Raw genomic sequence first — 27,984 nt, 5'->3', positions numbered from 1 at the left:
TTTTATCTTGTTCAAGATAAAGAGTGGCGTGGTATAGTAGTTTACTACTCATAACTAGATGAAAAGTTCGCAAGTTACAGTTCCGACTCGAAAAAAAAGTGTATCTAATTATATTGATTGACTGTCTGGAAATGGAAATACTGATAACAAAGAAGCATTAATCTCAAAGACGGCGGTAGGCTCACCTTCTGTGACGTTCGATCTAAATATAATCAACGAACTATAGATATGTCAAGTGTATACATGTTGTATTCAGATGATAATGAGTCTATCTACCCCATATTGGGTAACAGCCGTGACGGTCTTAACTTTATTGCTTATGTTATTGTATAACTAATTCAAAAGGGCGTCATCATTATCATCATCATCATCATCATCATCATCATCATGAACCCACTGCAGTTCACTGCTAGACATAGACCTCCCCCAGGGCATGCCACTAGACACGATCAAAAGGGCATCGTAGCCCAGTAATGAAAAAGGTAACTTTAATTTAATTGCTTAATAAATATTCTAGATTATTCTGTTGTTAAATATTTAGTATATTCTATATGTAGGTGTAGTATCAAAATAGTTTGGCAGTGTTTTCTGCTAAATTATCTTGACTCCAGACTACTTAATATTATTCCTCTCCATCCAAAGGTTGTCTAGAGAGATTATTTTAGCAATAAGGTCATCCTATATTTTATCAGTGTGATATAATTTTTATTTATTATTTGTAGTAGAAGAAAAATAAAATATAATCCATCTTACAATAATAATTATGATAGTAATAACTAATGACAAATCACACAGCGCCGTTTAGTTTCTGCTTAGGTAGAAACTAGAAACTTAGGTAGAGCCTATGTTATGGGTAGTAAACAATAATTACAAATGCTTAAATATATATTTTTTTGTAAATATATATGTAACGTATATATCGTGCGGTCGTGCTATGATTCAACTCACCGAGACAACCAACTGAAGTGGTATGGCCATATAATGAGACAAGAAGAGAGTCATATGATCAAAAAATCTTGAACCTAACTTAATATTGGTCCAAAGAGACGAGGTTGATCACTGACTTAGTTCGTTCGACTTGCCAGTAAACATGAGCCGGCCCCAGAATGATATTGGAAAAGGAGGAGAGAGAGATGATCGCGATAGGTATCGAACCCATGACCATATGAAGTATGGCGATATGCTAAACTGCTAGACCACGAAGACCGTTAATATTATAATATGTAGTATAACATCCTATACTAAGACAAAAGCCAGGAAGAATACCCAAGAAATTTAACCACTTTCACTAATGAATAAAGCAGCAAATAAATTTTATATACTCACTTTAGCTTACGGCTCGTCATACAATATATATGGACAATCATAGAATATATTAAGAAATCATAGAGATAGAAAACAAAGATTGGGAAATAAATAGGAGGGAGGACATACTACTACCTGATTACCTTCCATATTAGCACTCGTATTGTGTGGAGTGAAGTATGTCCCATATCGAGAAAACTCATTCATACTATACAATTACATCACACAGCTTTCATCTACCACAAAAAAACATAATAATAAATAACCAAATTATATCTACATTTAACTGTATAGAATAGAATAGAATAGAATAGAATAGAATTTATTAACTCGTTTTATGCAGTAATAACATAAGAAGTACAAGGAATAATTTACACATTAAAAAAACAGAGTTAATGTGGACCACAACTCAGCATAATGCTAGAAACATAGTTTCCTGCGTTGATTTTCAGTTGGGCCCATAGTACGGACGCACATATATTACAATTACAAAATACGTATTCATAAAATTGATAAAACATACGATATTATAATTAGAAATAGAAATAGTTGAAACAGTTACCTAGTCAAGTGAGTCACAAGAAACACTTCCACCAGTAATAAACATAAATTGTAGCTTCTCATGGTCTGGACTTTCCCGCTATTACGGCAAAATCTTAAAGTCAAATGGACTGCTAACGCATATATTAAGAGGTGACCGAGTGCGAAGGCAAATTGTCACCAGCAGGCAACGCCACGTTTTAAACCACCATCGCTACAAATAATATACATGCAATAGTAACTATGTTTATCCATTCATAACATAGTTACGTCTAAATGTAATCTAATTATGATGGATTTTGGTTATGAAGGTATAGGATATATATAGGATCACAGAATGGATGTTCCCCGTTCTTTGTTTTATTTTGATTTTTAAATGAAATTAAAAGTAATTACATAAAATGAAATATGGAATATAATTTCTATGGAAAAGCTATAATTTGAAGTCGACTGAATATATAATATTTAAATGTGAATAAAGTTCAGACAGCCAGTATTTTCAATTACGATAATATTGCGTATATTACCATGATTGACTTAAAAAGTCTGAATACCTTTGTTACTTATTACAGTCGGCAAGCAGCTTGCTTTGTAAACTGTGTTTCAATTGAAGAGTTAAGGCAATGAAATTATAGAGTGTTTTCGGAGGAGCTCTCAGGTATGGCAACGCTTGAGTGGTATCACTTGCACCACATGATAACGTAATGTCCGTATTATTGTTTGTATATAGAAATACAAATGGAATTTTGTATTTATCTCATTTATCAATACAGAGTTGCTGTGACTGGAGCAGGAACACAACGACTATTTTATTGAAAATCAGAATAGTAGTAATAAATGTGTATATTTCCCAAAAGGGCTCACAGCGAAAAGGTAACAACAACAGTCAAGAGTGACATATAAAAAACAGGTGTCAAAATACAAAGTTTATAAAAAGAATGGTAGACAAGCTGCCAGAAACAGTTGCAATTAACAGGAGTATGATAGAAACAGAAGATAAAGTTTGCCATCTTGAGGGCTAAAATTATTAGACTTAGAAAAGTGTTAATATAAAAAAAATATGTGATCTTAAGTGTTTTTTATTTAAAATTGTTTATATCTATAGTATATGTATATATTGATGATAATTTGCACGTACTAAACGATGTAAAGCTACTGTATTATTTATATACTGTGACAATGTAATTCATCACACTGTGGCTTCAGACCATGTCTATATTAACAAAGTTCGTCATAACGAACCACTATGTCAAATATGGTTATAATAAATGCACGTGTTGCTTAAGCTTATAATTTAATTAGAGCAAAGCAATTTACCTTAATGAGGAAAATGTGCAATTAACTGTGACTACAACAGAGTAGCATATTAATGTTTCAAATTCATTAAGAATATGTATGGGATTGGGCTAGCTCGTTTTAAGTAGATGAGATGCTATAACTTTTAATGTTCACAGAAATATTACACTGACGCTACCCTTGCAGGATCTGACATCCTTATATTTTCAAATTCAAGGTTACAATTCTTTTTACTTTACAACCAATTAAAAAAAAGGAGAAGGTTCTCGATTCAACTGTATATTATGTGCGTTAAGTCAGATTTTAGATCTAGGTGACCAATTTTGTTTTTTATTTATTATTATTTTAGTTGATTCCTCTTATGTTGTCGCATATAAGTTTGATAAAATGATGGCCGGTAGCATTTAAGTTATTTTAGGAAATTTTTTACAATATATATAAAAAATAATACAATAATTTTGCAAACACTGAATGTGTTTTCTTAAGTTCATTGAAAAGTGTTGATTTTAAGTATTCTAGTACATTTAGGTTATCTGCCTAAAACGTACCTACTTAACTAAAAAGAAATATCTTTTCACAATTAATCTAGGAAGTTATCAAGTGATAAACAAAATTCAATAACAATAGAAGAAATAAATATAAAGTTAGAATATTTTCATTGGCCAGCTATACCAAAAAGAAAAATTAAAAAGTTTATAATCTCCTAATCATATAACCTCCTTCTTTTTTTAAATTTAAAAATAGAACATTATTTGCAGACTGCAGGAATTGTGTCAAATTTCAAAATTAATGGAGGTAAAGTCTGATCGGTAAATGGGAGCGGTTTTAGAAAAATTGATCACAACTAAAATTGAGATTAGGTCCTCATCGTTTATCAAGACACAATTTAAATATAAGGAAGCGTGTACATTACATTAATTGAACAAACGTATTCCGTAAATGGGATAAATATGATAATATGATATAGAAATTGCCCAATATCTGCGGTAGCTAATATGGGTAGTATTTCACACATTATTTTTTTCCAATTCCAATACCATATAATCGCTGCGCACTCAAACAACGTTATCTAATCTCAAACTAAGCATAGCTTATGTTATGTGTATTAGACAACTAATATAAATATTTACTTTTTTTTAAATACTACATAATATACATAGAAAGCATCCAGACCGACACAAACAATAACACTCAAATACAATGCGAATACAAATATTTGAATTATAGAATATATACGATAATCCCTGGACAATTCACACAACGCCATCTAGTCTCAAGCTAAGATTAGCTTATGTTATGGGTACTAGGCATCTATTATAAATACTTACTTTTTTTTAAATACTTCATAAAATACATACAGCTACAAAGACCGACACAAACAATCACACTCATGAATACAAATATTTGTGTCGTGCAACTAATCAAACCCTCGACCATAAAGCGGTGGGCTAAACCTGTAGACTACACAAACTTTTCTATACTGATAAAATAATATACAGATGAAAAAAAGAATCCTAACAATACTTTGTATTCACTTTTATCTTAGAAATTCTTATATTTGTGTTATATTAGTACTTATTAGTTTATTTTCAGAGTTTCATTTCAGGATTTAGTTTCTTTTAATTGCAGATTATCTTAATTAATTTATATTACTAAGTATAATCACATTTTTTATGATGAGTACAAAATCATTAGAAAACATCATAGAATATGCAAGTACAGAATATAATAAAGATACATACATATAACGACACATTTAACATATGACAATTTTCGTTTGAGACGATATTTTCAGTTACTAATCATTACTATTACATAGTATATAATAAAGTCGCTGTTGCTGTCGGTTCCTATGTATGGGTTAAATCTTTAAAACTACGCAAAGGTACATGTATATACAATACATGTACACGTGCGAAGCCGGGGGCGAGTAGCTAGTTAGGCATATAATAATAATAAATAATTAAATCTATACAGAACATTTAGTGCAATTTTTTTTTTATTTATTTAACTTCAATGCACACAATATACAAAATATAGTAAAGTACATTTGGCGGACTTAACACCATGCAGCATTTTCTACCAGTCAACCATAGATGATGCAGAGAATAAATGTTGGCGGTGCAAATATAATAAATGATAAATACAATGCAACAAAATATAAACAGAACGATAAATACAATACATATCTAAGGAATACAATCATAAATTACATAAATATATACAAATATTATATTATACATATATACAAATAAAATATATACACACATATATATAAAATCAATATATACTAGATACTCAATGGTTTAACAGTCAGGAAAAATAATGAAAGAAAGAGAAATAGAAGAGAGCAGTAAAAATTAAATAAAAATTAATTATGGTAACGATACTGCAGAAAAAAAAAAGTAAAAACAAAAACAACAACGTTTGTACTTTTTATACTGTGACAGTAAATGCGTAAAAAGTATGCCTCAATAATAAATTTATCCAATAATATTTAATTCCTTTATGTAAATGTGTCCTTATTGTAGAATGATCGATGGAATTCAACTCGCTCTTCAACTTTTGAAGGGATCTTTACTCCAATCACGAAAATAACAATGATGAATGAAAATTTATATATTTCGATGACGCAAATTGTGATTTATTGCACCATAAGAGCATGTCGCCTTACTTGTTACATTGATTATAATTTGCCATCTGCAAGGTAATAGACCTTACTTATTAATTAATAAGTATCATATACATATTAAATATATAAAATTATTAAATTATTGATCGGTTTTTTTTAAATATATTTTTTAATTTACTTCAATAAAAGAATGCGTCAATTTTGTTGATTTTTTTTAAGTTTGTTACATTTATCTTTTCTAAATCTATTTTTAGATCTTTTATGTATTTTTTTAATTCTATATGTTATATTTATATTCGTACTTTCAGATGGATCGAATAGAAATTTTATCAACAAATTAGGTAATTTGTTTATTTATTGACAATATCTGCAAAAAATATATCTTTTAGTGATGCAAATGAAGTGTTTATTTATATATTTTATTTGCTGTATTTTACATGTACATATGTTTTCCATACCTACCTCTCACACCATCATACTTTATCTGGAATGAGTCGTTAATTCTTTTAGTAAAGTTTGTCATCGCAAGAAGTTGTTACAAGGGATATGAAATCAAAACAGTCTGTGAATAACGTTTCATAAACATCTGTCTCAATTCAAGCAATTTGGTATTCCCAGATCAAAGTTTGAAGATCCGGATCGCAGCGTAGCTTACCAATATCAGACGTTTTGACAGTACTTGTTACGTAAACAAATGGAATGTTTCTTATTATTGTAGCAAAGCGTTTCACGTCCCAATTTAGTCGATTTGCATATAACAACAACTTTCCTGTTCCTTTAATAGGTGTATAGACAAAACATTGATTTTGTGTTACGAATTATTCGTTGAGGAAGGAAAAATTTTGCTTCAATACTTGCAAAATTTGAATATATTTAAATTTAAGATAAATGAGCTATTGTTTCGGAAATTGTTAAGTATATTCTGCTTAGTGTAGACTTTAAATAATAACCCCTACTGTATATCTAAGAATAATAATCTAAGTAAAATATTATATTTATATTTTTAAACGTCTTTAAAAAAAGAAGGGTCTATTTTCGATCCTTATTCATGTTATTCTTTTATGTATATTCATCCATTGTAGAAGATATATTCTTGAGATAGTCCCATTGTTACCAAGCAACGTTCTAATAATTACCCTGGTATCATGCCAGGGTAATTGAGGGAAATCCTCAAATATCTAGTAGGTATCGTGTGTTTAAGATTTAAATTATTAGATAGTTAACGACTGAAGTTGGTTATTTCGTGGCCCTGACTTTGTATTTATTTTCGTAGTAATTTAAACATTTGTAGTACAAATCTTTAAGTTATCTCGTGGTGATTTCATGCCCATAAAATATGTGATTTTTATAATCATGATGGTTTCCAGAGACCGCATGGAGGTTTAGTTATTGTTTAGATAATTAGAATGTATTATATACATCCGTTCTCCCTAAATGTCGAAAGTAGACAATTTCTCTAATCCTATATGGACAAACATTTGTAAAAAATAATATAAAATATCCATTTCAAATCGTTGTTCTATATTTACCTAAAATATAAATAATAATTATTCTATGAACTAGATAAGTTATAAACTATGATAATATGAGGATATTTCAGGATTAAGGAATCATTATTATTCGTAAATTATATTATTATTACAAAATATATTAGGATATTTTGTAATAATAATAATATATTGGCAGCTAAAATAGATTAACCAGTATATATATTTAAATAATATATATATATTTATAATTATTCTAGCGAATAAAATTGACTGCTTATCGAATAGAAATGAATAACGGTTATATTTTATAATATTTATGTAATATATGGTGACGCCATAGGTATGATATATCTGCAGATTTTGCCAAACTGAAGATGAAACGCCACTACACATCCTATATGGTTATAGTTCACTTATGCATAAACGTAATATTTCCTTTGGAAAGTTTACAGTCTATTCTCAGGAGATAAATGCCATCGCTCCTAGGAATATCCTTTAATTCTTGTCCCTGACGGATTTAGGTAGCGAACTCTGAAAAAGGGCGAGCACAATAGATCTATGTAGGTCGCAGTGCTACAGGTTCAAGCATCTGACAATAGCCCAAACAACCCAATAAAAAAAAGACATACTCGTAATATTTCATACTTAGTCATTCCTGACGCCCATAAAATATGTGATTTTTGAGATTATTCAGATTCATAACATCTAGTCGCAATAAATTCTTGACAGTTTCAAGCGGCCCCTCTGCGTTTGATATTGCTGTGGGCTTACATGAGAATACTCTCAGATTTTATCGAGAGTGGGCGAGTTGATTGAAATCCGTTGCTTTTGACGTTGTCAGTTCGGCTCTTTGATTTGACATGAGAGTTTCTGTTCGCGTATTAGAATTGCATTACTGAAACGTTCTTGATATTATTCATCTTAAAAACATTTATCTGAGATAATCTGCGGCTTTTAAAATATTTTTTTCTTGATTGAATACACGTGTGTATGTACCCAAAATTACGTAATGGTGACTTTATTATTTTTATAAGGATATTTATTTTAACCATATTTTAGTATGCGTGACTGAGAAATTGATTGTATAATTTATATATTGTTTAAAATTAATGAATATACATTCATTTATTCAAAAAGTGATGCAAAAACATATTGATTACTTTTTACTTTCTGCATTTTGAGTATTTAGAATAAAAATTTACTAGATACTTACAATTTTTCTTTTTTGAAAATATACATTTTGTGGAAAATTGTGATACACGGAATATGATTAATCCATATTTATGAAATAAGTAATTGGAATCATGGTATTGGGAATACCAATAGTTAATTTGTTGTATGTAAACCGATTGGGAAAAAAGAAAATTTTAGCTAATTATGATATCGACGCATCCAGTTTCCTACTGGATACCATATGATATATTAATTATATTTTCCAAAAAAAATATTATAATCATCTCTCAATAACTAAAACTATAAGTAAAATATCAATGACCACGTTCGATGGTTAAACTAATGTGTTTCTGAACTTGTAATGCAAACCACAGTTTCTACAAGAACATAGTTACAGTATTACATATTATACAGATTTAACATAAAATTAACAATATTTCAGTTACAACTGTCAAATTACCGCGTTCATTCTTTAGCGCGTGCAGGTTCTCTTTAGCACTTTCTGTAGAGCTACACAATGTCTATACAATGAACTTATAGACAAATTATAAATAAAACGTATAAAATTCTAAGAATATTATTTTGGGTTCCGTCCAAATCACTGATTGCAAACAATCAAAAATGGCAATTCCTAAAACAAACCATCGATTGACAAAATGCCTACTAAATCTAGATAAGCATAACCTCAAAACAATGATAGGGACAATAACAGGCCACTGTCACTTAAACAAACACCTGTACACAATAGACGCTACTGACTGTCCCCTTTGTCGGGTCTGCTTTGAAGCTGAAGAAACGGCTGCTCACGTAATCCTGGAGTGCGTAGCAGTGGCCACACAACGAAAACAAATCCTCGGAACAGTGAGGTCGCTCCTTGAAACCTGTGAAGACACGAGGAGACTTTTGCACTTTTGGGACGACCTTGGCTGGCTACTTTAGTAGCCTGGCTTTACACACACAACGGCCCAGATGAGAGGCCAATTGTGGGGAATAGAGTCCAACCTACATTACATTTGGTTCCGTCATGTTGATAATGAATAAAGATGAGATATACATATTATTATTGAGGGATACCCAATAATATAATATCTTATATATATATATATATATATATATATATATATATATATATATATATATATTGTACGTAGGTACAATTAGCGATCAGTTATATCTTACTAATATTATAAACACGAAAGTTTGTTACTCTTGCTTACAAAAACTAGGGATCGAATTTTGATAAAACTTTACAGTAAGTCCATTTAAGTCCATTCCTTTTTTTTATTCCACTTTGCTTCTTCTGCGAGAATATGTGTTGTGGCTTCCAACAATTTATCAATCATTTAATATAGATTATAAATCACAATGACACATAGACCGTGGGCAAAACTAGTTATTATTATATGTGTATAGATTTAATATCTTCTAATTTCCCACTGAGTTGACAATTGGAAGATAGAAATAGTTACGTATACATTTTACATCAAAGACCGAAATGCAAATCACAGTTCAATGTCTTCAGTAAAGCAAGGACTCCCTAAACCCGTAAACACTCCAATATTCATTTCCTTTACACGTCTAAGAACCTTCATTCTTGTCTTAAAGAGCACGAAAGCGTAAACAATTTGAGAATGTACCCTCTACCTAAGCGGAAGCGTCTACAGAGTGGACTTTTCAATTTTACCGAGTGCCAAGGAATTTATGCTGGGAAACATCGTAGTGTTTTCTTTTCATTTCGAAAAGAGCATTCGCAGTAACGGCTCAAAGTCTATGCAGAAATTCTTTGCTACGTCAGTTGTGTAACGATCAGAGATTACGGAAAGGATTGACTGTATTACGCTACTAGCGACCCGACCCGGCTTCATACGGACATTTTAATTATTTATACAAAACTATAACTAACAATAAACCTTCATTAGAAATCACTCTCTTGGTGGACGAAATCTGTAGTTTGTTTAGTATTGTAGTTGTTTAATTATGGTGAACATACAGACAGATATAGCGGATGATGGTGAAAAGTAGCACTAGACGTGCCGACATTTCGCAATGTAATGGAATCTAATATGGCAAAAAGCGAGCCTTCCACTATCTTTCGGATTACTTTGTTATAGGTGTTTCCATCACCGCAGTGGCAGTCAGAAATATAAATTGATACTCGAAGATTTTTTGGCAGATTTGAATTGACACTCGAGATCTAAATAGGATGATAAACCATAAGATCATGACGGTCTCAAGAACATAACCACGAGTATGAAATAAACATTGAAAGCAAAATTAAAACTACCTTCTTTCTATTCTTCTTTCTAATTATACAGTAGAATGCTAGGTGACAATGCATTACTTACGACGTTAAGACAACAAACTTCGGTTAACTTACACTTACTGCACTGTTATATTCCTTATCATTTAAATTATGTTTATATTTGTATATAGAAATAACGGTTATAACTGTATCTTTATAAATTATATGTGATATTTTTTTATACAAATAATTACATAAGCTACTATATATATATATGTATGTACATATATGTTATATAACTATAGTGTAATATAATTTAAAAAATAAATGCCTTATACTGAGGGCTTTTTAGTATATACTAGTGAACTCTCCATAAATTGCACTTTACTACTTTTTTGAGAAAACAAATTGTATCAAATAAAAAATTCTATGAAAATGGTGAAATTAATTATTCCAGAAAGAGGAAAGTTCGTGCAAGCAAAATCGCGAGTAACGACTAGTAGGCTATAAGTTTTACGACCCAGAAGTCAGCTTCTGAGTTTATTTAACGTCAACGGTGCATCTTTATTGACATTTACTTTTAATAGCAACAATCATTAACATATAGGTACTATTTTTATCACTTCCATTTCTATAAACACGCTAAAACAAGATCAAATTAAAAGAGCGCTCACAAAAAATAAGGTAAAAACGCGTTTCACAGGTGCGTGGCCCATTTATATTCTTTCAGAAGCTGAAATTGGGTATTATAATGTCTCGTTTCACAGTATGACAGAGAATTTGCACTTCATAAGCGTTAAATTGATCATTAGACCTCCGTCGTCAAATAAGCGTAGCAATAAACTGTGAAATATTTATTATAACGTCTTTCCCTCTTGGGAGAGCACCTTATATTTTCATCTGGAAACACTGTAGATAGGATCTAGACAGTGAATGGTTCATTTTAATCGTTGCAAGCACTTTTATAGCGTTAAGTAAACTATTATTAAGAAGGTATACTTTGTAAAAATTAATTTGTTTGTGTATCTTAGTATTACGTATGACAGCAACCATGTAGTTTAATCTAGAATCTCTGTTTCGGATGTAGGATGAAAGATTGGATGTAGGATTGGGCAGTGAAATTTAGGATAAGAAGCATGACATCTTGGCCTTCCGGAAAAGCAACGCATGAGTGGTACCACAGAGGTTATATGATAACGTGATGTCCGTGGTGCTGTTCATGTATATTGGTACCACTTACCATCAGGTGGGCCGTTGGCTTATTTGGCATCTCAATTGCATACAAATCCCGTATTTAGGATCTTGGAAATTTAAGGACTTATTTTAATCACTGTAAACACACTACTAATTTTTTTACACTAAATGTATAAATGTAATGGTCTTACGGTTTATCTCATTGATTTCCATCCAAAAGTCCTAAGTTCAAATAACGGATATTTCCGACTAACTCTCCGGTGATGAAAACGCGAATATTTAACCAAATTAATTCTAGATAGGGCCATATGCTTTTGAATGCCGTAGCTCGTATATACGGAGCCAAATGTGTGTATGTCTAGTATGCTGTTCATTACGTTGTTCACAAGTTAATAATGCGTATTTATATGTGTATATATATTATATTTTTTTGTGAAATAGAAACCGTTTGAGCTATCAGCATACGCTGGCGTGGTATACGTGGCGTCAGTGGAGGATGATCATGAAGTTAGGTCAGTTAGCACATCGTGGCACTATGAATTTATCACCATAATTACCAGGAGCAACAGCGTGAAGGTGACATGACATCACATGGTAGAAATGGGGTCAACAATCAATATTACTAAAAATTCCCTTTTCCCATCTAAAATGGGTTGTTCCCTCTTCGCTAGCTTTGATTTCAAATAGAACGGTTACATTGTTCACCGTAATATCGACAGTTCACAATACCTCATCTGGGATTGTAGTTGTATGTTTTATTTTTAGTGGATAGAGTTATTAAACTTGAAAGTCTTTGTCTGTCGATGAATCAGTCTGCGATACTATTCCTGATTTAAATTAAATGATTTATTGTAATGAATTTTAGTTGTTGTACATTGACATATACATACTGGAAGTAGTCCTGACATTCTATCTATTTGATATGAAAATAAAAAAAAATCTGTTTAATATTGATATTACTTAATATATCACAGCTAGTGAATCCGTCATTACAATATTAATTATAATAGTAAAAATACTTAATAATCAGCCATTTCATTAATTTGTCTTTCAACCATTGTAACTTTTTACATTTTATTTAGAACTAAAGTAAATAATAATATATAAGTTTAAATTTTGTATACATTTATTTAAATGTTTATTTTTGTATATGATAATCAGGTTATTGAAATTATTCATTATCCATTACCAATGATAGAAGGCATCTCGTGACTATAAGTTAAAGTTAAGGCAATGTGCCTTAATTGTTAAAATTGGCATGAAACTTTGGCATACCCATGTGAAACTCATATACTGTACGTTACAGTATATAGTATTTACCTGCGAATGTCGCAAAATTAAAACAATATAAAATATTTTCATTATATTTTATTAAACTATTAGTTTTGGTGTTCAGATTGACGGACTTGATGGTCTGTTGCACACTGCTTTGCTTACAAAAGTCACGGGTTCAAATATCGATCAATAAACTAATTTTGTTCTAACTAACAATACACTCTGTATGTTGCAGTTCTAACGAGTGCATATAAAAAGAATAACTAAAATAAGAAATTAACATCTTCTTTTTACCTAATTTAGTTATCTCAGTTTGACACAATTTCAGCAGAAGTGCGATATTTCAAACAAAATTAAGTACTCTATATTAATGGAATACGTTTAATGAGTTCATGCAGCAAATTTCCAATCAATGTACAGATGAACCAATTAAGCATCTCGGACAGCGGTTTACCCAGCGTATAATTGTTATTTCGTATATTTTCTGACAAATATTCAATGTGCTTATACATATAAACGAATTTACATTCCAGGCGTTGGTGTCGATACCTTTTATTCAAATCAAATCACGTTGTATCCCATAAAATGAACGTATACCCTCTGCGATTTCAGATGCTGATCCGTTATTCGCCCACCGATTTTGTGTGTCAACATTGTTTTTCGTGAAAATGAGTACAGTGTGCTTGTGGATATAAGGATTTCGTATCTCGTTAACAAATTCGATTGTTTTTATTAGCTCTCTCGTTTGTATTTTTTTACGATATACCGTCTCGGAGCCGACGATTTCGTTCAGTGTTAAGTGTGCTATGTTTGGGAACGAAATGGTCTGCGTTCACTGTATTTTCGATCAGATAATATTGTTATCTGTTTTCGATATTTTTTTTAAACAAATCATCAACTTAAAGTGTTATATACGTAGCTTGTCATCATTTTAACTATAATTTCAAGGTCATATGAGAATGTACAGTCGTCTGCGTATCTTCCCATCCTTGCTAATATTATGAATGCAAGTGCATTTATCTATCTTTCATATTTTCATGACTAAACGACTGAATTAATCTTATTGAAATTTTATCATAAGGAAATACTTGGGCTGTTCTTTATATCATAAAATAAATGAAATCGCTAGTAACATCTAGTGAATATTAGTAAGCATGAATAAATTGTCAAAAAAAGACAACCGGACGACAAATGTTAAAAGAAATGGTGATATTTTTATAATAAACGAAAGTGGATTGTTTACTATATTATTTTGAACTTCAATTTTATTATATCTAATCTTTTCGTTTGGTATTTTCAGACGAAATCAGGTAAATTTGATACAATAATAATATTGCCTCTTATTTCAGAGTACTATTAAATTTAATAGTGATTGGTCCAATTTATTTTTATGTGCATTTCAGTCCGAATACAGAGACAAACAATTTGTGAATGTTTTAGATATATCATTTCAGCTCTCTTTTAAACTTCTGCGAGCTTTATATCATCACTGGAATTTAACTCATATTTACCTAATTTCAAATACTTACTTTACTCTTCTAATTTTGTTTACGGAGTGTAAAATAGAAGAAAATTAAATTATAATAGAATATATATACAACTTATAATACACAATAACAGTATTTTGAATTGTTTTAATAAGAAGAAAACAGTATTGAAATAAAATTATATAGACGAGAGAATTATAATCTTACTATCACTACAGAGAATATCAATAAGCAAACAATGGAAAAAACCTATAATATTCGATAAACAATACCGAGAAAATATTCTTTTTTACAAATATTTTTGTAAAAAGAAACACTAACCAATATTAACTAAACATCAATTCGCAATAAGAGGAAATTGAAAAAAAACCGCAACGAAAAACAAAACCGGTAAAACATTCCTTTCAAATACCAATCAAAAAGCACACGTTCTTATTCAATCCCGTTGCTTTCAGAAAAAACAAAAACTGTAGATTTTTTTCAGTAAAAGCTCTTTCACTGTGCCAAGAAGCGTTTCATATCAACTGAAAATGGAGTGTGCGTACCGACAAGCATCGGGCAAACATGACAAGACGCACTCATTCAAATTGTAAACTCCACTTAAACGTGGCCTTTCTTGCATCTGCCATGGAATCGGGAGCAGTTATGCTCTCTCCGAATGGGGTAGAAGACATAAGGATATTTGCTAACATTCTTTTAAAGGCGCAGTGCAAAATTTATTTAACATTTTGAGATTATGGTAATAGCACCATAATATGTATAATGTAGTGTATTGATGTAGCATATAGATTTAGAGTACATTAATTTTATTAGACACATTAGTTGTGGTTCTTAATATTTACTGATGTTAAAATTAAGGCTTGGATAGTTGTAATTTTTTTCTTATACTTGGAGAAAGATACTAGGATACAATAGAAGTGTACTCATATGACATCTGTTTATTTCTGTAGTAGAAATTTATTTTATTATAATCGTATCTTCAAAATTAAAGTAATTCTAGAATGGTCATGATACTATGTCTAATAACTAGATATACTTATCTGATTAATAATATAAACGCGAAAGTTTGTGAGTATACATAGATGGATTTTTAACGCAAAAACTACTGAACGGATTTTGATGACACTTTACTGTAATATAGCTTATACATCAGAATAATATATAGGTCATAAATTTCAGGTGAAACCGCTGGTGTGTAATCCTTCAAAAAAAAGTTTTGAAATATTTACAAACAGAAATACGTTTTGTGTGAACGTACCCGTTCAACAATATTGTTAATTGGTTCGCGGATTCGACATGGATTACGGTACGTTACCCGAGTTATGACGATTCACGAATATTTCCTTGTTATTTTTAACACAATATTGCGGAACAAATAAAAAACCAACGGCAGAATTCAACCATCCCGCAAAATCCCGGGATCTGTCAGAAAAATGGAACAGAGCAACTGAGATGGAACAAAAATAGACAGCGTCGGCAAAGCTAAGTCGCGAGGGGCTTTATATTTACATATTTATTTATTTATTATGTTGCGTTGCACAATTATGATATAGAGCCTCACAAACACTGCTAAATTCACACCATAAACCTTGTTAGCTATAGAAATTAGATGTTGGTCGATCCTCAGACATACCCGATATGAACACAAAATTGAATAAAAATCGGTCAACCCGTTTCGGAGGAATTTGTTAAGCAAGACCGCGACGCGACGCTAGAATTTTATATTTACATTTTGCTTTTATATATTTAAATGTTATTATTTATTTGATTTAATAGTTCTTTTTTCATCACCATTTATTACAATAATTATTTTATTATCTATATTAGAGGACAAAATTTGTGTACTAAAGATATCTCTCTGTTGTGTTAATAAATGTTAATTGTCGTATATATTTAACAGAATTACTTCAAAATGCGTGATCAGAATAAATTTTATTTTAGTGTGTAGTTATTGTGGGACAATTTTTATAATAAATAAAGAAAAGCATAGTGAGTAGTTTGGCTTTATTTTCATCATAATTACGGTAGTCATCCAGCGTGCGTAAAAAAACTTTAGACTTAAATTTAATTTTATTCTTAGTAACTAAAATAGGTAATACAGATCGATGTTTGAACAAATGTACCTCAGCTCGTAACACAAACCACAGTTGTCACAAAAAGACAGTCAGTCTTTTACAGATTTAAGGGGGTCTTCCTATGTGATGGGTTGAAAAAATCGATTTTTTTTTTTCATAAATTGCTCCCTTAACATGTCTAGAATACGGTAGTAAAGCGATTTTAGAAAATTCGAAGTCGTTTTAAAGATACAGCAGGTAAAAGAAAGAGCGGTTCGGAGCGGTGAGTTGGCAGTTAGAGACCGGGCCTATTGTGTACCGTCGGCTTTATACCTGGCCTCCCTTTTATTAATATATTTGTTTATACAAGTTTAGACACGTTTCTACAGACTTAAACAGAAATTTCTATTGTTATAATATTTTACCGAAGTTATTTTAGTCTATCCAAGAAAGAAACAACTAACAAATGTTCTTCTGATGAAAACCCTCAGCATCAATTTTGTCCAGAAGGCGAAGACAGTTGGTGTAAATGGCGTAAGGCTGAAGCTAATAATGAACTGGACCAATTTCATCACGATAAACCACCTCTAATTCCGCAAGTCCAAGAAGCTATCAAACCGGTTTTCGAAGATTTATCGAAAGACGAATTATTAATTCGTTGTTTAGGAGCAGAGACACAAAACAATAACGAATCTTTGAATTCTTTGATTTGGACTTTCGCTCCTAAACATCTTCATTCTGGTCCCAAAGTTGTTGAAATTGCTAGCTACTTAGCAGTTATTATCTTTAATGAAGGTTTTCAAGGTATTTTAAAAGTTATGTCGATTATGGGATGCCCTGTTGGTCGTGAAGCCCAAGCGTATGTTGAGAAACGGGATGAAAAGCGAATCTTACGCTCTGAGCGGCGCGTAAGTGATGTCGTTAAACAAGCCAGGATTGACTCAAGAGCTGAACAATCTGCTTTAAAAGAGTTTCACGAGGAAGAGGAAGGAATACTCTATGGACCAGGCATCGCCGATTGAGAGTAAGTTGATATTTTAATAGTTTTTAACGGACTTGAAACTTTAAACGCGTTTTTCTCAAAACTGTGTTTTTCAAACTTTCCTCCATTGTATCTCAGAAACGGCTGGACCGAAATTTACAGGGCACACTCAATATATGTAAACGCATGGAATGAACTATTATCAATCGAAAATTTTCAAAACTTCGATTTTTTTATAGCAAAAAACAAAAAAAAAAAACGCCTAATTTGCAACTTTTATTTCAAATGTCTATCAAAAATCCAATTTTTTTTATATTCATTTGATTATAGGTCATTCCGTGCTTTTAAGCCTACAAATTAAAACGCCGTTTTTTTTTTTTTTCAGATAAGCCGATCAGCCGGAATCGTGGAGGAAGTGGGAGCTCTTTTTTTCGAGGCGGGGGTGTTCAGAGCGCTGTAACTCTAGTTTGACTGAATATTTTTAGCTGAAATTTTATATTTATACTGTCCAAATATGTGTTAATAAATGATAAAAAACTTGAAGCTCTAAATATTTACTGGTCGTAGAAAAAAAATCCTAAAATATCCCTAAAAAACAGGCCGTCACATAGGAAGACCCCCTTAATATGAAATTAACAATATTTCAATTAAAACTGACCGACTACTATATTGTAATTGAGACATTGTGGCCTCATTCATTCTTTGTCACATGCAGGATCTACTGATTAGCACTGTTCCATAGATCTGTGCACTGCACATGTATCATCATAATGTATGCATTATAAAATAAGAATAAACAAAATTTTGTGTATATAAAAATATTATACATTAACACATATCTTAGTTTTTATCCGAAATCATGGGCTTTCCACGTCATTCAAACGTGACTCCCTGGTTTAGGTATTCCAACATGACAGCACCTCTAAAAGCGATCGTTATTGTAGATGTTTCTTTATTATTGCGAATGTACATTAAACTCAACGTAAAAAAAGGACAGGAGGTCAATTTTGAACAAAATGACTCGTATATAAAGGCGCATTAGAGGATTTTTACGACGTCCCGTGAACGTGACCACGATGTAATAGATGAAACATGGCATGTGTCGAGTTGTGATAATATATAGCAATTTAGGAGGTGAAAGGGGGTTGTTAGAAATGAGGATTAGTACACTTTCAGGTTGATCTCCATGTGGTCGACTCTGGAAACCATTGTAGTTACTTCCAGATAAATTTTCCCTCTTTCTCTTTCAGCATCTGTTAGTCTACTGCTGGACGGATGCCTCTTGCATAATTTCTCACTTTGTTCAATCTGTGACGTATCTTGTCCAGGTTGACCCTGCCGTCTTCCTGATGTGATATGATATTACCAAGTAAATTGGACTATGGTAATTTGAAACATTGTCCGCTGGTACCCTGCCACTGCAAACCGTTAACGCAGATGGCGGAACTATTCTTTCATAATCCAAAAAAAAATATATTTAGTATTATTTCTACATCTCGATGTTAAGATTTCTAACAAAAATGCTGAGCTTTTCTATAGACATTATTTATGCCACATCTTAATATTGATACCTTGAAATTTGAATAAGGTTTTAGAGATTTCTCAGTAGAGGGGATTATTATTCACATTACTAGCAACGTAGGAGGAGGTCGCGTGGAGGTCGAGTCGACCCAATCCCTCTGGAAATAATTACGATAAATTCTAAGTGACGTAATTTTACTTTCTATGTATATTTTTTTCATTGTTACAGTACGTATATAATTTTGAATGTTTTATAGTCGATAGAGATTATTAATTTTGATACTTAACCTGACAAACGTGTTTAATGAAATAAAATTAAAAAGTATACAATTATATTAATAGTGAACTTTTTTATACTTTTGTTTATGAAATAAAAATTAAAAGAGTAAAATATTGTTAGAAGTCATTATTCACCATATTCATAATATTTTTGACGACCTCGATGGTCTAGGGAATTAGCATACCGCTATACTTCCGATGGTCGCGGATTCGATTCCTCGCACGGTGCAAACATTTGTATTCACGAGTATGATTGTTTGTATTGGTCCTGGTGTTTTCTATTTATATTAATTATGTATTTACAAAAAAAGAGTATTTAAGTGTACATCATCAGTTAATAAAAGCTCTTCTTACCGTGGGACTAGATGGTGATGTTTGAATTGACAAGAGTTATTAATTTTTTATTTATTAAAAAATTAACTTTTTATGATGATAGAAAAGTTATGTTTTATAATAAAACTAGGACTCATTCTAGCACAAGTTTTTTTTTGATATCTTATATTCTGAAGTATCTCTATCTATTTAAAAAAAATCATGACCTACATCCTAATTCTTCTACGTTCAATCAAAGATATATAGTATACATATAGCTTACCTATAGCTATATAAATATATATAGCATAAATAAAGGTAAACTATATTTAGACAGATTGTTGATAAAAGTACTGTTGTTCTTGTAAAATACCTATATAGCAACGTAAAACGATACGTTTTATGTAATTTAAAGATTTTTATGATACAAATTATAGCCAATATAACATTTTCTAAACAAAACTCATAGCATGTTTGTTGATCCCTTCCACGCAAGCAGGGCAGGTGATGGATGCCACACATAGAACGGTACATGCATGTTCACGCATTCAGTACGGTTTGCCGGTGAAAAATTGCGCGAATCTCGTATGGCTTTGATAAATACGTGACCCAGCGGGCTGTATTATTAATCTGTACGTTTATAAAATGCAACGTCGTCTCTCGGCCTATAAACATTTTGATTTTATGAGTGCATTTGTTTATGTAGGTCAATATGAAAGCGTTGCGGTAAAAGTTTTATGAATAATTAACGACCCGTCCCATCTTCATACAGATGATTACAAATCTTTGAATTTCTCGGCTTGTTCTATACTATAATACCCATGTATTATAGATATAAACCTTCTTCTTGGTTCACTCTATGTATTACTGAAACTGCATTAAAATCTGTTGCATATTTTAAACATATAAGCGAACAGACAGTGTTGGCGACTTTGTTTTATACTATGTAAAAATATAACTGAATAACTCTTTTTGTGAAATCTTTAGTTACTATTATATAAACATATTAGCTTTTGCCCGCGGCTTCGCACACGTTAATTTATCCTCTTAGAGGTGGAATTCATCAAAATACTTTCTTAGCGGATGCCTATCATAACATCAACAACATTTCAGCCCGATCCGTTCAGTGGTTTGGGCTGTGCGTTGATAGATCACTATGTCAGTCACCTTTGAGTTATATATACTTTATATAGCTATACCTTTATTACTATACCTTTATTACTTCGTTACCGGCGTCAAATATAATAGATCCATTCTAATATTATAAATGCGAAAGTGTGCATGTCTATTTGTTTATTTGTAACTTATTTACGACAAAGTGGCTGATCGGATACATATAATCTTCATCACGGTAACATTACTACTTTGTTATAAAAACAAGTACAAAATGAAAAGAAATTAACATATAAAGTAAACCAACCTTTTCATATAACTTTTGTAGGTATCTAATCTGATATTCATCAGCCATCACATATGCTGGTCACCGATCAGCCTCCAATAACCGGGTAAATGGAAATACAACAAAATCGACCGACGGTTAAAATATCTCAAAGTTTCGTACGAACATCATTGCGTTGACCCTTCTAAAGAAACGTTTACATGCATAACTTATTATTGCATTAAGTTTTATTATTATTACTTTACATAATCACTACATTTTGTAAAATAAAATATCTAATAAAGAAAAGAAACATCTATCCACAGATGATCAAACCAACAAATAGCGTAAAATATAAAAATCATGATATACCTATATAAAAATATTCAATTGAGTTTATTGCCTGTTCTTCTCAATTGGATTTATATACTGAATTGGACGGTGTGGTAGGGAAAAAATTATAATGTACAATATTTGACATTCATAATCAGCTAATATGTCCTACATGAATAAATGATTTTTTAATTTGAATTTAGAATAGAATAGAATAGAATAGAAAATCATTTATTCAAATAAACTTAATTTAAGCACTTTTGAATAGTCATAACAATTTGTTTTTATTTACCACTCGTTCGGAAAGCTGTCTCATCACAAGAAGAACGAGCAAGAAACTTGTGTGTTGCTCTTTTAAATAATCCTTGTAAGTTTACATTTACAAGTCGAAACGTGTGAATACAAACTACCAACAAGCACTAATTTTTTGGGTCAAATATAATCATGCAATAAGATTAAATCAGTCGTAGTGATAAGAGCAGACCAGTCCCTACAAGCAGCACTCGTTCACGAGTATGACGGATGAGCCAGCCATCACTGCGCTCGACCATATTTTAGGGAGCCCATTGACCCGGCCCACCACGCCGCCACATGTCTGGACATTTTAGTGAGCATGACTACTCATTCCACACGACCACGTCACAGCTACAAAAATTACTATATGGCAGTTACAGTATTCGCACTTTACATAAGGATGCATGCGGCAATCAATACAAAAGCCAATCAAAGCAATTTGAATTTAGAACATATATACAATTTAAAGTAATCTCTACAAGTCTCCATTCAATAGTATAACAGCGTACAACTGCATTTTAGGCTCAATGCACCACATTTTAAGCATTCTAGAGAGTATTAATTACTCAAAAAGTATACCACGTTACAAATAATACAGTTTATGAATCATTTGAGTGCGTAAGTGCTTGCTTACGATATAAGTTACGGAACTGTAATCACAAACAAGATAACTTGTAATGTATGTAACATTACAAGATATCTTGTTTTGGTTTTCCGACTTGGTGACGCCAAACTAGATTTGGGGTGACGAGTTACCTAAATATATAAAAAGAATATATGTTTCACTCTTAACAAATGTTTTTAGCATTTTTAATGTAATCAAATTGAATCGAAGTTAACGACCTACTTGAAGGAAACTGGAAACTGTTGTTCTTATACATGAACAACATCACGACTACCACGAAATTAATTTATGATGCCCGTGGTATCCCTCATTCATGTTTCGCTGCAAAATAAAGCTTTATATATCTTTACCATGACTCGTAAACAAAATTTATAAATCCACTAAGCGTGTAAACGCTTCCTTAGGGTGTAAGTTACGGAACTGTTAGCTCCATACATTACAAGCTATCTTGTCCTGGAGTTCCGACCGTCAGCAAGCCGGATTTGGGGCGACGAGTTACCTAAATAAAATATATAAAATGACTACATGCTTGAGCTTATTTTTTTTAGCATTATTTTAGGCGTTTGCAAACATGAATATGTTTTTTTCTCGAATTAAAGTGACATCATTATATCACCTCATGTATTTTCCTCAAACCCAATAGTTTTTTTTTCCTGTAGATGATATAATTGTATGTATGCTTAATGGATCTGTTTTATTTTGTTTAATTTTACTACTATTAGCATGTGTGAGACAACAAATATTTAGAGCGGCAACTAGATGTCAAGAGTAAACTATTAGATCACCGCCCTCTCCTCCTATTTCATGTACAGGAAATACTATATTAAACAATCTAGCTTTACCGTCATCCCATTATTTGGAGTCAATGCTGTCCATGTCCATCTTCCTACACTAATCCATACTGGGTGTACTCTCCTCGCATAGATATCATCTTTTACATACCCCATCCATAATTTTTTTGTCGTCGTTTCTCTTTACATCTACTCTACCAAAAAAAATCTATCTGAGATATAAATATAAAATGCGTGTTTGCGTAAAGAAATTATACAATATTCACGGATATAAATTATCATTAACAAATAGGTACTAATTACTTATTTATATCCTGTTCGGTTTGAAACGATATTCAGTTATTACCCTTTCTAGAAATGTTAATTTATTAACTCTCATTGAAAAATGTATCTATATATTTTTTGCTCCATGTTATCGTCTGAAATTCAACGAATAAAACAGGAACGTAACGTCATTTCCGGCGGTAGGTCCGACACGAGTTCGCGCCGGAAATGGGATCTCTCCATCCTTTTATCGGCAACTAATCGCGATAGTACATATATAATGCTCTAGTGGCCAGTTTTATAAGTACGATGTTACATTAAATACTTTGGTTTCTTTTATATTTAAATACCTAACCCTATTTGAATATTTTAAAAATGTTTTATATAACCACGACTTGAAATCTAGCCTGTAGAACATAGAACGTGGTGTGTGTGTGTGTGTGTGTGGTGGTGAGTGAACCTTGGTTACTGTTGAACGCAGGTTCGATTTGTCACAATACAAATATTTATATTCATTCCTATAGACTTATTCTAGATATTGATAAATGTATATTAAAACTATTTGTTACCCCGGACTTTGTTTGCGGCTTTTAATCTATACATATAAATAAAATTGGAGTGTCTGTTTGTAATATTGATATAACCGTTTTTTACAACATGCATATGAACATAAATACGCTACATACACCAAAATATCATTTTTTACCATTTTGTCTGTCTGTCTGTTTGTTCCAGCTAATCTCTGAAATGGCTAGACCGATTTTGACGGAACTTTTATTGGCAGGTAGCTGATGTAATAAGGAGTAACTTAGGCTACTTTTATTTTAGAAAGATAAAATTAAATGCCACGTGGACGCAGTTGCTGGTACAGCTAGTTAAAAAAATATAACCAATGAAACTGATGCGTTCTATCATCACTTCAAATTTATTTCAAAATCTTTTGTTCATTGAACGGCAATAAACAGACAAACCGACAAGCAAATGTACAGGCATTCTTTCGAATTTATAACATTAGTATAGATATTTTAAAATTAATTTTAGTAAAAAAAAACTAATTGGAGTAACTGTTCGTTACCAAAGGTAGATACGATATTTATGACATCTACCATAATATTGTATTTTTACGAAAGTAAATGTTAGAGATCTATTATGGGCCTTTTATAGGCTGCAAAGATCGCGAGTTTGGATCAAGTAACGTAGTGTCAAATTTAGTCTACAAACAAAATCTCTCGTAATGGAAACATTGATTGACAATTGCCAAAACTTTAACTACACCTGACAGTAAATGTATTGTTAATATTGTTAACTGGGTCTTAATACGAATAAGTTTATGGTAAATAAAGGTATTTACATCTATGTATAGCCGTATCGACTAGGTTGCACTAGCCGTGGTCACGAGCTGACTGTAGTAACAGCGATGTAGATAGTAGATTATTCGTATTAAGACCCGGTTAATACTATATATAATGTATACTAAACACGACAATTAAAAAAAATAATACCTTTAGTATTTTTGTTTGTTTACGCAAATCAAAGCACCGGGTATAGAAAAGAAAAAAAATAATCAATTTACAGAGACTGATAATAAATTTTGAAAATAAATGTGTGCACAATACTAAAAATCCAATTACCTTTCCGTTCTATCAAGTTACATGTACATATCCTTATCATCCACAAGCGCCTCGTAAAACTCGACATTTGGCCACTAACCCGATTACTGCGTATAATCCGTACATCCGTCCATCCGTCCCAACGTGACACGAGCGCGTATCACCTTCAATTAGCTTTGCTACGTCAAAGCCCAGTCCATAGTAACTGTTCTGTGAGTATTTTAGTGTATATTCATATCAATGTTGACTGTATGATCTTATAGATAAAATTCTCGTGTCACAATGTTAGTTACTATACTCCACCGAAAGGGCTTCATTGATTTTTATGAAATTTTATATATATATTCAGTACGTCTGAGAGACGGCTACTGTCTATTTTTCATACTCTTAAGTAATTAGGGTTGTCTACCCTTAACATTTTTTTTACTTTTTGGACAATTTATTTTATATATTTTTAATGTGGCATTAAAAATACATACAACCCTAAATTTTTACCTTTCTATTACCAACCTCTATTTTGTGAAAGCTATTTTAAATTATATGGCAAAACAACGTTTGTGGGGTCAGCAACTTAATGATATGTGTTATATTATAAGATAAATAATATTTTTTAAGATTTATATTCTTTTTGGTATTCTTCTTTTATCTCAAACCTAGCAAAATTTACTTTTATTACATTTTTAACGTTTCATGTCATGGTGATAACAGGAGATATAAATAATTGTTCTCACTTTAGCCGTTCTGCGCCGCAAAATTGAAATATTAAATTACATTACCATGGGAAGTACACCGGGTATTATTTTAATAACTCGACACGGGAGACTACACGTGTCGACAGCGTTACTACGTGTCAATGTTTGTCAGTGAAAGTTTAGGCGGTAAAAAAACGTTTTTTATGCAATTTGTACCGAAAAACAAACTAAATAATTCACCTTTTCAGTGTAACTAAAATGACGAACAAGTATCATCCAGTATTCTGTTAGCCAGGACCAATTTACTAAAATATTCACCTTTAACCCATGCTTTAGGGATAACTATAAATATGAGAAATCACAGAATTTTTATTATGTTTAAATTGTGTAATTATATCTTTATATGTATACTGCACAAAGTTGCAATACTATGCAGATAGTCTATTATAGTGTTGTAATATTGAAATAAATAAACAAAAAAAGTTGAGTATAACCTTTTTATTGTAGCATAGAAAGCAAAATCCTTTCTATGCAACAATAAAAAAGATTATACTCAACTCAGCCTGTAGCACAAATTATTGTAAGTGATCACCACTACTCATGTGCGCTAGGGGAATTGGAGGTGAGTTGTCTGCCTTTTAAAGAAGAATGAGTTCTTTTAGCCTACTCTATGTAAGACGTTAATCGTCCTCTATGGACATAACCAGCACTACGGCCAGCATAAGATACATTATTATGTCTGTGCTATACATTATTATATCGTCATAGTGTCATGCTTGCGTAAATTATCAGATGAACTGTATAGAATTCCATGAAGTCACTCTCTGATAGGCAGTCCATCGTATCGCATCGCATCGTAGAGAGGGAAACTCCGAGGAGAAATAAAGGGATTTATGATATTTATCACCTTTTAGCTACGAGTAGTATTATAAATTTCAGTAGTTTCTTATTCATTGCAACAAAAAGCATATACGGATAATATTATGCATTTTACTTTATATCGAGTCATTATAAAACATCGCATTTCTAATAATAGTGGTACTAATCTCTGGACTGCCAAAGTGTTATTCAGATCGCTTAATTTGATTTCATCGGTAGCTTGCAGGTGTGCCGCAGTTCTGCTGAACGAAGTTAAGCGCAATGCAAACGTAAAGCTCACAATTTGTCTGTTTAAACGGATTATTTGTATGTAATCCCGTAGTGGAACGTGGGTTCTTATTCTGAACGAGAATTGGCTTTACCATCCACTCTCGTCTTAAAGTAGCGTTACTGATCTGAAGCACTGTATATTTTGTTAAACAAGGAGTTTAGGTATTAGGACCAATCCTAATTAATTTCTTGCAGTAGATTTCCAGTTAGTTTGTCTTTATTAAATAATAATGTAATAGTTCTATTGCCTGCACTGATAGTTGAATTATAGTAACGTGCTATGATGTCACGAGCTGAGTTTTTTATTATGTCCTTATTCTTATTGTATAAGGACATAATAAAAAACTCAGCTCGTGTCTTAAAAAAGAATTATACAAACAAGTGTTCAAATAAATATGAAGTGTATTATGTATAAGAGACAAGGCTTGTATTTATTTTTACAATTAACTACTGTTACCATTATTTTTCATCATAGTGTCGTAATAAAAGAAATAAACCTAACAACTTAATGAAGTCAGATTTATTTATATTACAATACTATGTTTATGTAACAATCACTTAGCATTAGTAATTTCATTTCATATGACTTAAATAAGCCTAATAATGATCCTCATAGCAGCTCTGCTTAGCCTGAGACTAGACGGCGCTGTGTAAATTAAACTAGGTAATTATAATTTATTAATTATGCACCAGGCACTATTTAGTAATACCTAATACATGTAACGACTGTATCTGTACTACTAAATTGATAAGAACTTTACTAACATTAGATTAGAAAAAAATATTAACAAATGTGCCATTGGTGCTAAAATAAACATCTCTATCGTCTCTATTATTATTATTTCAAAAATTCTCATCTCCCCTCTTAAGGAGAGGAGATGGCAACTTACCCCTGGTAGAAGCTCAGTCAGCCGGGGTTCAGGGTCCCAGGGAGAGAAACCGGTGTACAATGCGGGCAGAATCTAAGAGCACCGCTTTCTGCATCTTTCCCGGGAGTGAGCCGCCTTGGAATCCCATCCGTCTGAGATGTTGTTCCAGGCTGGTTGGGATAATACCGTTCACCAAC

Source organism: Achroia grisella, unplaced genomic scaffold (assembly GCF_030625045.1).
Source record: "Achroia grisella isolate CSIRO2021 unplaced genomic scaffold, CSIRO_AGI_Agris_v1 utg729, whole genome shotgun sequence".
Taxonomy (NCBI): Eukaryota; Metazoa; Arthropoda; class Insecta; order Lepidoptera; family Pyralidae; genus Achroia; species Achroia grisella.
This window is presented reverse-complemented; position numbering follows the sequence as displayed.